Source organism: Equus asinus, chromosome 10, assembly GCF_041296235.1.
Source record: "Equus asinus isolate D_3611 breed Donkey chromosome 10, EquAss-T2T_v2, whole genome shotgun sequence".
Lineage (NCBI taxonomy): Eukaryota > Metazoa > Chordata > Mammalia > Perissodactyla > Equidae > Equus > Equus asinus.
The window spans coordinates 753760-767442 of NC_091799.1; positions in this window are offsets into that span (position 1 = coordinate 753760).

The window sequence follows — 13683 nt, forward strand, 5'->3', positions numbered from 1 at the left end:
CCAGGTCTCCACGCCTTTGGGTCTTGCTTCTGCTTAACGATTGCCACCTGAGGTAGCCTCTGTTGCCCTTGTTCCTCAGTTTCAGAGGGTGGATTTCTCCGTGTTGCTTTTTCCCCAGGTCTCCACGCCCTTGTGTGTTTCTTTTGCTTAACGATTGCCACCTGAGGTAGCCTCTGTTGCCCATCTTCCTCAGTTTCAGAGGGTAGATACTTCAGGGTTGCTTTTTCCCCAGGTCTCCACGCCCTTGTGTGTTTCTTTTGCTTAAAGTTTGCCACCTGAAGCCAGCCTCTCTTGCCCATCTTCCTCAGTTTCAGAGGGTAGATATTTCAGGGTTGCTTTTTCCCCAGGTCTCCACGCCTTTGGGTCTTGCTTCTGCTTAACGATTGCCACCTGAGGTAGCCTCTGTTGCCCTTGTTCCTCAGTTTCAGAGGGTGGATTTCTCCCTGTTGCTTTTTCCCCAGGTCTCCACGCCCTTGTGTGTTCCTTTTGCTTAAACTTTGCCACCTGAAGCCAGACTCTCTTGGCCATCTTCCTCAGTTTCAGAGGGTAGATACTTCAGGGTTGCTTTTTCCCCAGGTCTCCACGCCCTTGTGTGTTTCTTTTGCTTAAAGTTTGCCACCTGAAGCCAGCCTCTCTTGCCCATCTTCCTCAGTTTTAGAGGGTAGATATTTCAGGGTTGCTTTTTCCCCTGGTCTCCACGCCTTTGTGTTTTGTTTTTGCTTAACGTATGCCACCTGAGGTAACCTCTGTTGCCCATCATCCTCAGTTTCAGAGGGTGGATTTCTCCGTGTTGCTTTTTCCACAGATCTCCACGCCCTTGTGTGTTTCTTTTGCTTGACGATTGCCACCTGTGGTAGCCTCTGTTGCTCATCCTCGTCAGTTTCTGAGGGTAGATTTCTCAGTGCTGCTTTTTCCCCAGGTCTCCACGCCCTTGTCTGTTTCTTTTGTTTAAAGTTTGCAACCTGAAGCCAGCCTCTCTTGCCCATCTTCCTCAGTTTCAGAGGGTAGATATTTCAGGGTTGCTTTTTCCCCAGGTCTCCACCCCTTTGGGTTTTGTTTTTGCTTAACGATTGCCACCTGAGGTAGCCTCTGTTGCCCATCTTCCTCAGTTTCAGAGGGTGGATTTCTACCTGTTGCTTTTTCCCCACGTCTCCACGCCCTTGTGTGTTGCTTTTGCTTAAAGATTGCCACCTGAGCTAGCCTCTGTTGCCCATCTTCGTCCGTTTCAGAGGGTGGATTTCTCAGTGTTGCCTTTTCGCCAGCTCCCCACGCCCTTGTGTGTTTCTTTTGCTTAAAGATTGTCACCTGAGCTAGGCACTGTTGCCCTGCTTCCTCAGTTTCAGAGGGTACCTTTTTCAGGGTTGCTTTTTGACCGGGTCTCCTCGCCATTGTATTTTTCTATTTTCTTTTTTTTGCTTAAAGATTGCCACCTGAGCTAGCCTCTGTTGCCCATCTTCTTCGGTTTCAGAGGGTAGATTTCTCAGTGTTTCTTTTTCGCCAGCTCTCCACGCCCTTGCGTCTTTTTTTTTTTCTGCTTAAAGGTTGCAACCTGAGCTAGCTTCTTTTGCCCATGTTCGTCAGTTTCAGAGGGTGGATTTCTCCGTGTTGCTTTTTCCCCAGGTCTCCACGCCCTTGTGTGTTTCTTTTGCTTAACGATTGCCACCTGAGGTAGCCTCTGTTGCCCATCCTCGTCAGTTTCAGAAGGTAGATTTCTCAGTGCTGCTTTTCCCCCAGGTCTCCACGCCCTTGTGTGTTTCTTTTGCTTAAAGTTTGCCACCTGAAGCCAGCCTCTCTTGCCCATCTTCCTCAGTTTCAGAGGGTAGATATTTCAGTGTTGCTTTTTCCCCAGGTCTCCACGCCTTTGGGTTTTGTTTTTGCTTAACGTATGCCACCTGAGGTAACCTCTGTTGCCCATCATCCTCAGTTTCAGAGGGTGGATTTCTCCGTGTTGCTTTTTCCACAGATCTCCACGCCCTTGTGTGTTTCTTTTGCTTGACGATTGCCACCTGAGGTAGCCTCTGTTGCTCATCCTCCTCAGTTTCTGAGGGTAGATTTCTCAGTGCTGCTTTTTCCCCAGGTCTCCACGCCCTTGTGTGTTCCTTTTGCTTAAACTTTGACACCTGAAGCCAGACTCTCTTGCCCATCTTAATCAGTTTCAGAGGGTAGATACTTCAGGGTTGCTTTTTCCCCAGGTCTCCACGCCTTTGGGTTTTGTTTTTGCCCAACGATTGCCACCTGGGCTAGCCTCTCTTGCCCATCTTCCTCAGTTTCAGAGGGTGGATTTCTCCGTGTTGCTTTTTCCACAGGTCTCCACGCCCTTGTGTGTTTCTTTTGCTTAACGATTGCCACCTGAGGTAGCCTCTGTTGCCCATCCTCGTCAGTTTCAGAGGGTAGATTTCTCAGTGCTGCTTTTTCCCCAGGTCTCCACGCCCTCGTGTGTTTCTTTTGCTTAAAGTTTGTCACCTGAAGCCAGCCTCTCTTGCCCATCTTCCTCAGTTTCAGAGGGTAGATATTTCAGCGTCGCTTTTTCCCCAGGTCTTCACACCTTAGTGTTTTGTTTTTGCTTAACGATTGCCACCTGGGCTAGCCTCTGTTTCCCATCTTCCTCAGTTTCAGAGGGTTGATATTTCAGGGTTGCTTTTTCCCCAGGTCTCCACGCCCTTGTGTGTTTCTTTTGCTTAACGATTGACACCTGACCTAGCCTCTGTTGCCCATCCTCGTCAGTTTCAGAGGGTAGATTTCTCCGTGTTGCTTTTTCCCCAGGTCTCCACGCCCTTGTGTGTTTCTTTTGCTTAACGTTTGCCACCTGAAGCCAGCCTCTCTTGCCCATCTTCCTCAGTTTCAGAGGGTAGATATTTCAGGGTTGCTTTTTACCCAGGTCTCCACGCTTTTGGGTTTTGTTTTTGCTTAACGATTGCCACCTGAGGTAGCCTCTGTTGCCCATCCTCGTCAGTTTCAGAGGGTAGATTTCTCAGTGCTGCTTTTTCCCCAGGTCTCCACGCCCTCGTGTGTTTCTTTTGCTTAAAGTTTTTCACCTGAAGCCAGCCTCTCTTGCCCATCTTCCTCAGTTTCAGAGGGTAGATATTTCAGCGTTGCTTTTTCCCCAGGTCTTCACACCTTAGTGTTTAGTTTTTGCTTAACGATTGCCACCTGGGCTAGCCTCTGTTTCCCATCTTCCTCAGTTTCAGAGGGTTGATATTTCAGGGTTGCTTTTCCCCAGGTCTCCACGCCCTTGTGTTTTTCTTTTGCTTAACGATTGCCACCTGACCTAGCCTCTGTTGCCCATCCTCGTCAGTTTCAGAGGGTAGATTTCTCCGTGTTGCTTTTTCCCCAGGTCTCCACGCCCTTGTGTGTTTCTTTTGCTTAACGTTTGCCACCTGAAGCCAGCCTCTCTTGCCCATCTTCCTCAGTTTCAGAGGGTAGATATTTCAGGGTTGCTTTTTACCCAGGTCTCCACGCTTTTGGGTTTTGTTTTTGCTTAACGATTGCCACCTGAGGTAGCCTCTGTTGCCCATCTTCCTCAGTTTCAGAGGGTGGATTTCTCAGTGTTGCTTTTTACCCAGGTCTCCACGCCCTTGTGTGTTTCTTTTGCTTAAAGATTGCCACCTGAGCTAGCCTCTGTTGCCCATCTTCGTCCGTTTCAGAGGGTAGATTTCTCAGTGTTGCCTTTTCGCCAGCTCCCCACGCCCTTGTGTGTTTCTTTTGCTTAAAGATTGTCACCTGAGCTAGGCACTGTTGCCCTGCTTCCTCAGTTTCAGAGGGTATCTTTTTCAGGGTAGCTTTTTGACCGGGTCTCCTCGCCATTGTATTTTTCTATTTCACTTTTTTTGCATAAAGATTGCCACCTGAGCTAGCCTCTGTTGCCCATCTTCTTCGGTTTCAGAGGGTAGATTTCTCAGTGTTTCATGTTCGCCAGCTCTCCACGCCCTTGCGTCTTTTTTTTTTTCTGCTTAAAGGTTGCAACCTGAGCTAGCTTCTTTTGCCCATGTTCGTCAGTTTCAGAGGGTGGATTTCTCCGTGTTGCTTTTTCCCCAGGTCTCCACGCCCTTGTGTGTTTCTTTTGCTTAACGATTGCCACCTGAGGTAGCCTCTGTTGCCCATCCTCGTCAGTTTCAGAGGGTAGATATATCAGGGTTGCTTTTTCCCCAGGTCTCCACGCCCTTGTGTGTTTCTTTTGCTTAAAGTTTGCCACCTGAAGCCAGCCTCTCTTGCCCATCTTCCTCAGTTTTAGAGGGTAGATATTTCAGGGTTGCTTTTTCCCCTGGTCTCCACGCCTTTGTGTTTTGTTTTTGCTTAACGTATGCCACCTGAGGTAACCTCTGTTGCCCATCATCCTCAGTTTCAGAGGGTGGATTTCTCCGTGTTGCTTTTTCCACAGATCTCCACGCCCTTGTGTGTTTCTTTTGCTTGACGATTGCCACCTGTGGTAGCCTCTGTTGCTCATCCTCGTCAGTTTCTGAGGGTAGATTTCTCAGTGCTGCTTTTTCCCCAGGTCTCCACGCCCTTGTCTGTTTCTTTTGTTTAAAGTTTGCAACCTGAAGCCAGCCTCTCTTGCCCATCTTCCTCAGTTTCAGAGGGTAGATATTTCAGGGTTGCTTTTTCCCCAGGTCTCCACCCCTTTGGGTTTTGTTTTTGCTTAACGATTGCCACCTGAGGTAGCCTCTGTTGCCCATCTTCCTCAGTTTCAGAGGGTGGATTTCTACCTGTTGCTTTTTCCCCACGTCTCCACGCCCTTGTGTGTTGCTTTTGCTTAAAGATTGCCACCTGAGCTAGCCTCTGTTGCCCATCTTCGTCCGTTTCAGAGGGTGGATTTCTCAGTGTTGCCTTTTCGCCAGCTCCCCACGCCCTTGTGTGTTTCTTTTGCTTAAAGATTGTCACCTGAGCTAGGCACTGTTGCCCTGCTTCCTCAGTTTCAGAGGGTACCTTTTTCAGGGTTGCTTTTTGACCGGGTCTCCTCGCCATTGTATTTTTCTATTTTCTTTTTTTTGCTTAAAGATTGCCACCTGAGCTAGCCTCTGTTGCCCATCTTCTTCGGTTTCAGAGGGTAGATTTCTCAGTGTTTCATGTTCGCCAGCTCTCCACGCCCTTGCGTCTTTTTTTTTTTCTGCTTAAAGGTTGCAACCTGAGCTAGCTTCTTTTGCCCATGTTCGTCAGTTTCAGAGGGTGGATTTCTCCGTGTTGCTTTTTCCCCAGGTCTCCACGCCCTTGTGTGTTTCTTTTGCTTAACGATTGCCACCTGAGGTAGCCTCTGTTGCCCATCCTCGTCAGTTTCAGAGGGTAGATATATCAGGGTTGCTTTTTCCCCAGGTCTCCACGCCCTTGTGTGTTTCTTTTGCTTAAAGTTTGCCACCTGAAGCCAGCCTCTCTTGCCCATCTTCCTCAGTTTCAGAGGGTAGATATTTCAGGGTTGCTTTTTCCCCAGGTCTCCACGCCTTTGGGTTTTGTTTTTGCTTAACGTATGCCACCTGAGGTAACCTCTGTTGCCCATCATCCTCAGTTTCAGAGGGTGGATTTCTCCGTGTTGCTTTTTCCACAGATCTCCACGCCCTTGTGTGTTTCTTTTGCTTGACGATTGCCACCTGAGGTAGCCTCTATTGCTCATCCTCCTCAGTTTCTGAGGGTAGATTTCTCAGTGCTGCTTTTTCCCCAGGTCTCCACGCCCTTGTGTGTTCCTTTTGCTTAAACTTTGACACCTGAAGCCAGACTCTCTTGCCCATCTTAATCAGTTTCAGAGGGTAGATACTTCAGGGTTGCTTTTTCCCCAGGTCTCCACGCCTTTGGGTTTTGTTTTTGCCCAACGATTGCCACCTGGGCTAGCCTCTCTTGCCCATCTTCCTCAGTTTCAGAGGGTGGATTTCTCCGTGTTGCTTTTTCCACAGGTCTCCACGCCCTTGTGTGTTTCTTTTGCTTAACGATTGCCACCTGAGGTAGCCTCTGTTGCCCATCCTCGTCAGTTTCAGAGGGTAGATTTCTCAGTGCTGCTTTTTCCCCAGGTCTCCACGCCCTCGTGTGTTTCTTTTGCTTAAAGTTTGTCACCTGAAGCCAGCCTCTCTTGCCCATCTTCCTCAATTTCAGAGGGTAGATATTTCAGCGTCGCTTTTTCCCCAGGTCTTCACACCTTAGTGTTTTGTTTTTGCTTAACGATTGCCACCTGGGCTAGCCTCTGTTTCCCATCTTCCTCAGTTTCAGAGGGTTGATATTTCAGGGTTGCTTTTTCCCCAGGTCTCCACGCCCTTGTGTGTTTCTTTTGCTTAACGATTGCCACCTGACCTAGCCTCTGTTGCCCATCCTCGTCAGTTTCAGAGGGTAGATTTCTCCGTGTTGCTTTTTCCCCAGGTCTCCACGCCCTTGTGTGTTTCTTTTGCTTAACGTTTGCCACCTGAAGCCAGCCTCTCTTGCCCATCTTCCTCAGTTTCAGAGGGTAGATATTTCAGGGTTGCTTTTTACCCAGGTCTCCACGCTTTTGGGTTTTGTTTTTGCTTAACGATTGCCACCTGAGGTAGCCTCTGTTGCCCATCCTCGTCAGTTTCAGAGGGTAGATTTCTCAGTGCTGCTTTTTCCCCAGGTCTCCACGCCCTCGTGTGTTTCTTTTGCTTAAAGTTTTTCACCTGAAGCCAGCCTCTCTTGCCCATCTTCCTCAGTTTCAGAGGGTAGATATTTCAGCGTTGCTTTTTCCCCAGGTCTTCACACCTTAGTGTTTAGTTTTTGCTTAACGATTGCCACCTGGGCTAGCCTCTGTTTCCCATCTTCCTCAGTTTCAGAGGGTTGATATTTCAGGGTTGCTTTTCCCCAGGTCTCCACGCCCTTGTGTTTTTCTTTTGCTTAACGATTGCCACCTGACCTAGCCTCTGTTGCCCATCCTCGTCAGTTTCAGAGGGTAGATTTCTCCGTGTTGCTTTTTCCCCAGGTCTCCACACCCTTGTGTGTTTCTTTTGCTTAACGTTTGCCACCTGAAGCCAGCCTCTCTTGCCCATCTTCCTCAGTTTCAGAGGGTAGATATTTCAGGGTTGCTTTTTACCCAGGTCTCCACGCTTTTGGGTTTTGTTTTTGCTTAACGATTGCCACCTGAGGTAGCCTCTGTTGCCCATCTTCCTCAGTTTCAGAGGGTGGATTTCTCAGTGTTGCTTTTTACCCAGGTCTCCACGCCCTTGTGTGTTTCTTTTGCTTAAAGATTGCCACCTGAGCTAGCCTCTGTTGCCCATCTTCGTCCGTTTCAGAGGGTAGATTTCTCAGTGTTGCCTTTTCGCCAGCTCCCCACGCCCTTGTGTGTTTCTTTTGCTTAAAGATTGTCACCTGAGCTAGGCACTGTTGCCCTGCTTCCTCAGTTTCAGAGGGTATCTTTTTCAGGGTAGCTTTTTGACCGGGTCTCCTCGCCATTGTATTTTTCTATTTCACTTTTTTTGCATAAAGATTGCCACCTGAGCTAGCCTCTGTTGCCCATCTTCTTCGGTTTCAGAGGGTAGATTTCTCAGTGTTTCATGTTCGCCAGCTCTCCACGCCCTTGCGTCTTTTTTTTTTTCTGCTTAAAGGTTGCAACCTGAGCTAGCTTCTTTTGCCCATGTTCGTCAGTTTCAGAGGGTGGATTTCTCCGTGTTGCTTTTTCCCCAGGTCTCCACGCCCTTGTGTGTTTCTTTTGCTTAACGATTGCCACCTGAGGTAGCCTCTGTTGCCCATCCTCGTCAGTTTCAGAGGGTAGATATATCAGGGTTGCTTTTTCCCCAGGTCTCCACGCCCTTGTGTGTTTCTTTTGCTTAAAGTTTGCCACCTGAAGCCAGCCTCTCTTGCCCATCTTCCTCAGTTTTAGAGGGTAGATATTTCAGGGTTGCTTTTTCCCCTGGTCTCCACGCCTTTGTGTTTTGTTTTTGCTTAACGTATGCCACCTGAGGTAACCTCTGTTGCCCATCATCCTCAGTTTCAGAGGGTGGATTTCTCCGTGTTGCTTTTTCCACAGATCTCCACGCCCTTGTGTGTTTCTTTTGCTTGACGATTGCCACCTGTGGTAGCCTCTGTTGCTCATCCTCGTCAGTTTCTGAGGGTAGATTTCTCAGTGCTGCTTTTTCCCCAGGTCTCCACGCCCTTGTCTGTTTCTTTTGTTTAAAGTTTGCAACCTGAAGCCAGCCTCTCTTGCCCATCTTCCTCAGTTTCAGAGGGTAGATATTTCAGGGTTGCTTTTTCCCCAGGTCTCCACCCCTTTGGGTTTTGTTTTTGCTTAACGATTGCCACCTGAGGTAGCCTCTGTTGCCCATCTTCGTCAGTTTCAGAGGGTGGATTTCTACCTGTTGCTTTTTCCCCACGTCTCCACGCCCTTGTGTGTTGCTTTTGCTTAAAGATTGCCACCTGAGCTAGCCTCTGTTGCCCATCTTCGTCCGTTTCAGAGGGTGGATTTCTCAGTGTTGCCTTTTCGCCAGCTCCCCACGCCCTTGTGTGTTTCTTTTGCTTAAAGATTGTCACCTGAGCTAGGCACTGTTGCCCTGCTTCCTCAGTTTCAGAGGGTACCTTTTTCAGGGTTGCTTTTTGATCGGGTCTCCTCGCCATTGTATTTTTCTATTTTCTTTTTTTTGCTTAAAGATTGCCACCTGAGCTAGCCTCTGTTGCCCATCTTCTTCGGTTTCAGAGGGTAGATTTCTCAGTGTTTCATGTTCGCCAGCTCTCCACGCCCTTGCGTCTTTTTTTTTTTCTGCTTAAAGGTTGCAACCTGAGCTAGCTTCTTTTGCCCATGTTCGTCAGTTTCAGAGGGTGGATTTCTCCGTGTTGCTTTTTCCCCAGGTCTCCACGCCCTTGTGTGTTTCTTTTGCTTAACGATTGCCACCTGAGGTAGCCTCTGTTGCCCATCCTCGTCAGTTTCAGAGGGTAGATATATCAGGGTTGCTTTTTCCCCAGGTCTCCACGCCCTTGTGTGTTTCTTTTGCTTAAAGTTTGCCACCTGAAGCCAGCCTCTCTTGCCCATCTTCCTCAGTTTCAGAGGGTAGATATTTCAGGGTTGCTTTTTACCCAGGTCTCCACGCTTTTGGGTTTTGTTTTTGCTTAACGATTGCCACCTGAGGTAGCCTCTGTTGCCCATCTTCCTCAGTTTCAGAGGGTGGATTTCTCAGTGTTGCTTTTTACCCAGGTCTCCACGCCCTTGTGTGTTTCTTTTGCTTAAAGATTGCCACCTGAGCTAGCCTCTGTTGCCCATCTTCGTCCGTTTCAGAGGGTAGATTTCTCAGTGTTGCCTTTTCGCCAGCTCCCCACGCCCTTGTGTGTTTCTTTTGCTTAAAGATTGTCACCTGAGCTAGGCACTGTTGCCCTGCTTCCTCAGTTTCAGAGGGTATCTTTTTCAGGGTAGCTTTTTGACCGGGTCTCCTCGCCATTGTATTTTTCTATTTCACTTTTTTTGCATAAAGATTGCCACCTGAGCTAGCCTCTGTTGCCCATCTTCTTCGGTTTCAGAGGGTAGATTTCTCAGTGTTTCATGTTCGCCAGCTCTCCACGCCCTTGCGTCTTTTTTTTTTTCTGCTTAAAGGTTGCAACCTGAGCTAGCTTCTTTTGCCCATGTTCGTCAGTTTCAGAGGGTGGATTTCTCCGTGTTGCTTTTTCCCCAGGTCTCCACGCCCTTGTGTGTTTCTTTTGCTTAACGATTGCCACCTGAGGTAGCCTCTGTTGCCCATCCTCGTCAGTTTCAGAGGGTAGATATATCAGGGTTGCTTTTTCCCCAGGTCTCCACGCCCTTGTGTGTTTCTTTTGCTTAAAGTTTGCCACCTGAAGCCAGCCTCTCTTGCCCATCTTCCTCAGTTTTAGAGGGTAGATATTTCAGGGTTGCTTTTTCCCCTGGTCTCCACGCCTTTGTGTTTTGTTTTTGCTTAACGTATGCCACCTGAGGTAACCTCTGTTGCCCATCATCCTCAGTTTCAGAGGGTGGATTTCTCCGTGTTGCTTTTTCCACAGATCTCCACGCCCTTGTGTGTTTCTTTTGCTTGACGATTGCCACCTGTGGTAGCCTCTGTTGCTCATCCTCGTCAGTTTCTGAGGGTAGATTTCTCAGTGCTGCTTTTTCCCCAGGTCTCCACGCCCTTGTCTGTTTCTTTTGTTTAAAGTTTGCAACCTGAAGCCAGCCTCTCTTGCCCATCTTCCTCAGTTTCAGAGGGTAGATATTTCAGGGTTGCTTTTTCCCCAGGTCTCCACCCCTTTGGGTTTTGTTTTTGCTTAACGATTGCCACCTGAGGTAGCCTCTGTTGCCCATCTTCCTCAGTTTCAGAGGGTGGATTTCTACCTGTTGCTTTTTCCCCACGTCTCCACGCCCTTGTGTGTTGCTTTTGCTTAAAGATTGCCACCTGAGCTAGCCTCTGTTGCCCATCTTCGTCCGTTTCAGAGGGTGGATTTCTCAGTGTTGCCTTTTCGCCAGCTCCCCACGCCCTTGTGTGTTTCTTTTGCTTAAAGATTGTCACCTGAGCTAGGCACTGTTGCCCTGCTTCCTCAGTTTCAGAGGGTACCTTTTTCAGGGTTGCTTTTTGACCGGGTCTCCTCGCCATTGTATTTTTCTATTTTCTTTTTTTTGCTTAAAGATTGCCACCTGAGCTAGCCTCTGTTGCCCATCTTCTTCGGTTTCAGAGGGTAGATTTCTCAGTGTTTCATGTTCGCCAGCTCTCCACGCCCTTGCGTCTTTTTTTTTTTCTGCTTAAAGGTTGCAACCTGAGCTAGCTTCTTTTGCCCATGTTCCTCAGTTTCAGAGGGTGGATTTCTCCGTGTTGCTTTTTCCCCAGGTCTCCACGCCCTTGTGTGTTTCTTTTGCTTAACGATTGCCACCTGAGGTAGCCTCTGTTGCCCATCCTCGTCAGTTTCAGAGGGTAGATATATCAGGGTTGCTTTTTCCCCAGGTCTCCACGCCCTTGTGTGTTTCTTTTGCTTAAAGTTTGCGACCTGAAGCCAGCCTCTCTTGCCCATCTTCCTCAGTTTCAGAGGGTAGATATTTCAGGGTTGCTTTTTCCCCAGGTCTCCACGCCTTTGGGTTTTGTTTTTGCTTAACGTATGCCACCTGAGGTAACCTCTGTTGCCCATCATCCTCAGTTTCAGAGGGTGGATTTCTCCGTGTTGCTTTTTCCACAGATCTCCACGCCCTTGTGTGTTTCTTTTGCTTGACGATTGCCACCTGAGGTAGCCTCTGTTGCTCATCCTCGTCAGTTTCTGAGGGTAGATTTCTCAGTGCTGCTTTTTCCCCAGGTCTCCACGCCCTTGTCTGTTTCTTTTGTTTAAAGTTTGCAACCTGAAGCCAGCCTCTCTTGCCCATCTTCCTCAGTTTCAGAGGGTAGATATTTCAGGGTTGCTTTTTCCCCAGGTCTCCACGCCTTTGGGTTTTGTTTTTGCTTAACGATTGCCACCTGAGGTAGCCTCTGTTGCCCATCTTCCTCAGTTTCAGAGGGTGGATTTCTACCTGTTGCTTTTTCCCCACGTCTCCACGCCCTTGTGTGTTGCTTTTGCTTAAACTTTGCCACCTGAAGCCAGACTCTCTTGCCCATCTTCCTCAGTTTCAGAGGGTAGATATTTCAGGGTTGCTTTTTCCCCAGGTCTCCACGCTTTTGGGTTTTGTTTTTGCTTAACGATTGCCACCTGAGGTAGCCTCTGTTGCCCATCTTCCTCAGTTTCAGAGGGTGGATTTCTCAGTGTTGCTTTTTACCCAGGTCTCCACGCCCTTGTGTGTTTCTTTTGCTTAAAGATTGCCACCTGAGCTAGCCTCTGTTGCCCATCTTCCTCTGTTTCAGAGGGTGGATTTCTCAGTGTTGCCTTTTCGCCAGCTCCCCACGCCCTTGTGTGTTTCTTTTGCTTAAAGATTGTCACCTGAGCTAGGCACTGTTGCCCTGCTTCCTCAGTTTCAGAGGCTACCTTTTTCAGGGTTGCTTTTTGACAGGGTCTCCTCGCCATTGTATTTTTCTATTTCACTTTTTTTGCATAAAGATTGCCACCTGAGCTAGCCTCTGTTGCCCATCTTCTTCGGTTTCAGAGGGTAGATTTCTCAGTGTTTCATGTTCGCCAGCTCTCCACGCCCTTGCGTCTTTTTTTTTTTCTGCTTAAAGGTTGCAACCTGAGCTAGCTTCTTTTGCCCATGTTCGTCAGTTTCAGAGGGTGGATTTCTCCGTGTTGCTTTTTCCCCAGGTCTCCACGCCTTTGGGTTTTGTTTCTGCTTAACGATTGCCACCTGAGGTAGCCTCTGTTGCCCTTGTTCCTCAGTTTCAGAGGGTGGATTTCTCCGTGTTGCTTTTTCCCCAGGTCTCCACGCCCTTGTGTGTTTCTTTTGCTTAACGATTGCCACCTGAGGTAGCCTCTGTTGCCCATCCTCATCAGTTTCAGAGGGTGGATTTCTCCCTGTTGCTTTTTCCCCAGTTCTCCACGCCCTTGTGTGTTCCTTTTGCTTAAACTTTGCCACCTGAAGCCAGCCTCTCTTGCCCATCTTCCTCAGTTTCAGAGGGTAGATATTTCAGGGTTGCTTTTTCCCCAGGTCTCCACGCCTTTGGGTTTTGTTTTTGCTTAACGATTGCCACCTGAGGTAGCCTCTGTTGCCCATCCTCGTCAGTTTCTGAGGGTAGATTTCTCAGTGCTGCTTTTTCCCCAGGTCTCCACGCCCTTGTGTGTTTGTTTTGCTTAAAGTTTGCCACCTGAGCCAGCCTCTCTTGCCCATCTTCCACAGTTTCAGACGGTAGATATTTCAGGGTTGCTTTTTCCCCAGGTCTCCACGCCCTTGTGTGTTTCTTTTGCTTAAAGATTGCCACCTGAGCTAGCCTCTGTTGCCCATCTTCGTCCGTTTCAGAGGGTGGATTTCTCAGTGTTGCCTTTTCGCCAGCTCCCCACGCCCTTGTGTGTTTCTTTTGCTTAAAGATTGTCACCTGAGCTAGGCACTGTTGCCCTGCTTCCTCAGTTTCAGAGGGTACCTTTTTCAGGGTAGCTTTTTGACCGGGTCTTCTCGCCATTGTATTTTTCTATTTCACTTTTTTTGCATAAAGATTGCCACCTGAGCTAGCCTCTGTTGCCCATCTTCTTCGGTTTCAGAGGGTAGATTTCTCAGTGTTTCTTTTTCGCCAGCTCTCCACGCCCTTGCGTCTTTTTTGTTTCTGCTTAAAGGTTGCAACCTGAGCTAGCTTCTTTTGCCCATGTTCGTCAGTTTCAGAGGGTGGATTTCTCCGTGTTGCTTTTTCCCCAGGTCTCCACGCCCTTGTGTGTTTCTTTTGCTTAACGATTGCCACCTGAGGTAGCCTCTGTTGCCCATCCTCGTCAGTTTCAGAGGGTAGATATATCAGGGTTGCTTTTTCCCCAGGTCTCCACGCCCTTGTGTGTTTCTTTTGCTTAAAGTTTGCCACCTGAAGCCAGCCTCTCTTGCTCATCTTCCTCAGTTTCAGAGGGTAGATATTTCAGGGTTGCTTTTTCCCCTGGTCTCCACGCCTTTGGGTTTTGTTTTTGCTTAACGATTGCCACCTGAGGTAGCATCTGTTGCCCATCTTCCTCAGTTTCAGAGGGTGGATTTCTCAGTGTTGCTTTTTACCCAGGTCTCCACGCCCTTGTGTGTTTCTTTTGCTTAAAGATTGCCACCTGAGCTAGCCTCTGTTGCCCATCTTCGTCCGTTTCAGAGGGTAGATTTCTCAGTGTTGCCTTTTCGCCAGCTCCCCACGCCCTTGTGTGTTTCTTTTGCTTAAAGATTGTCACCTGAGCTAGGCACTG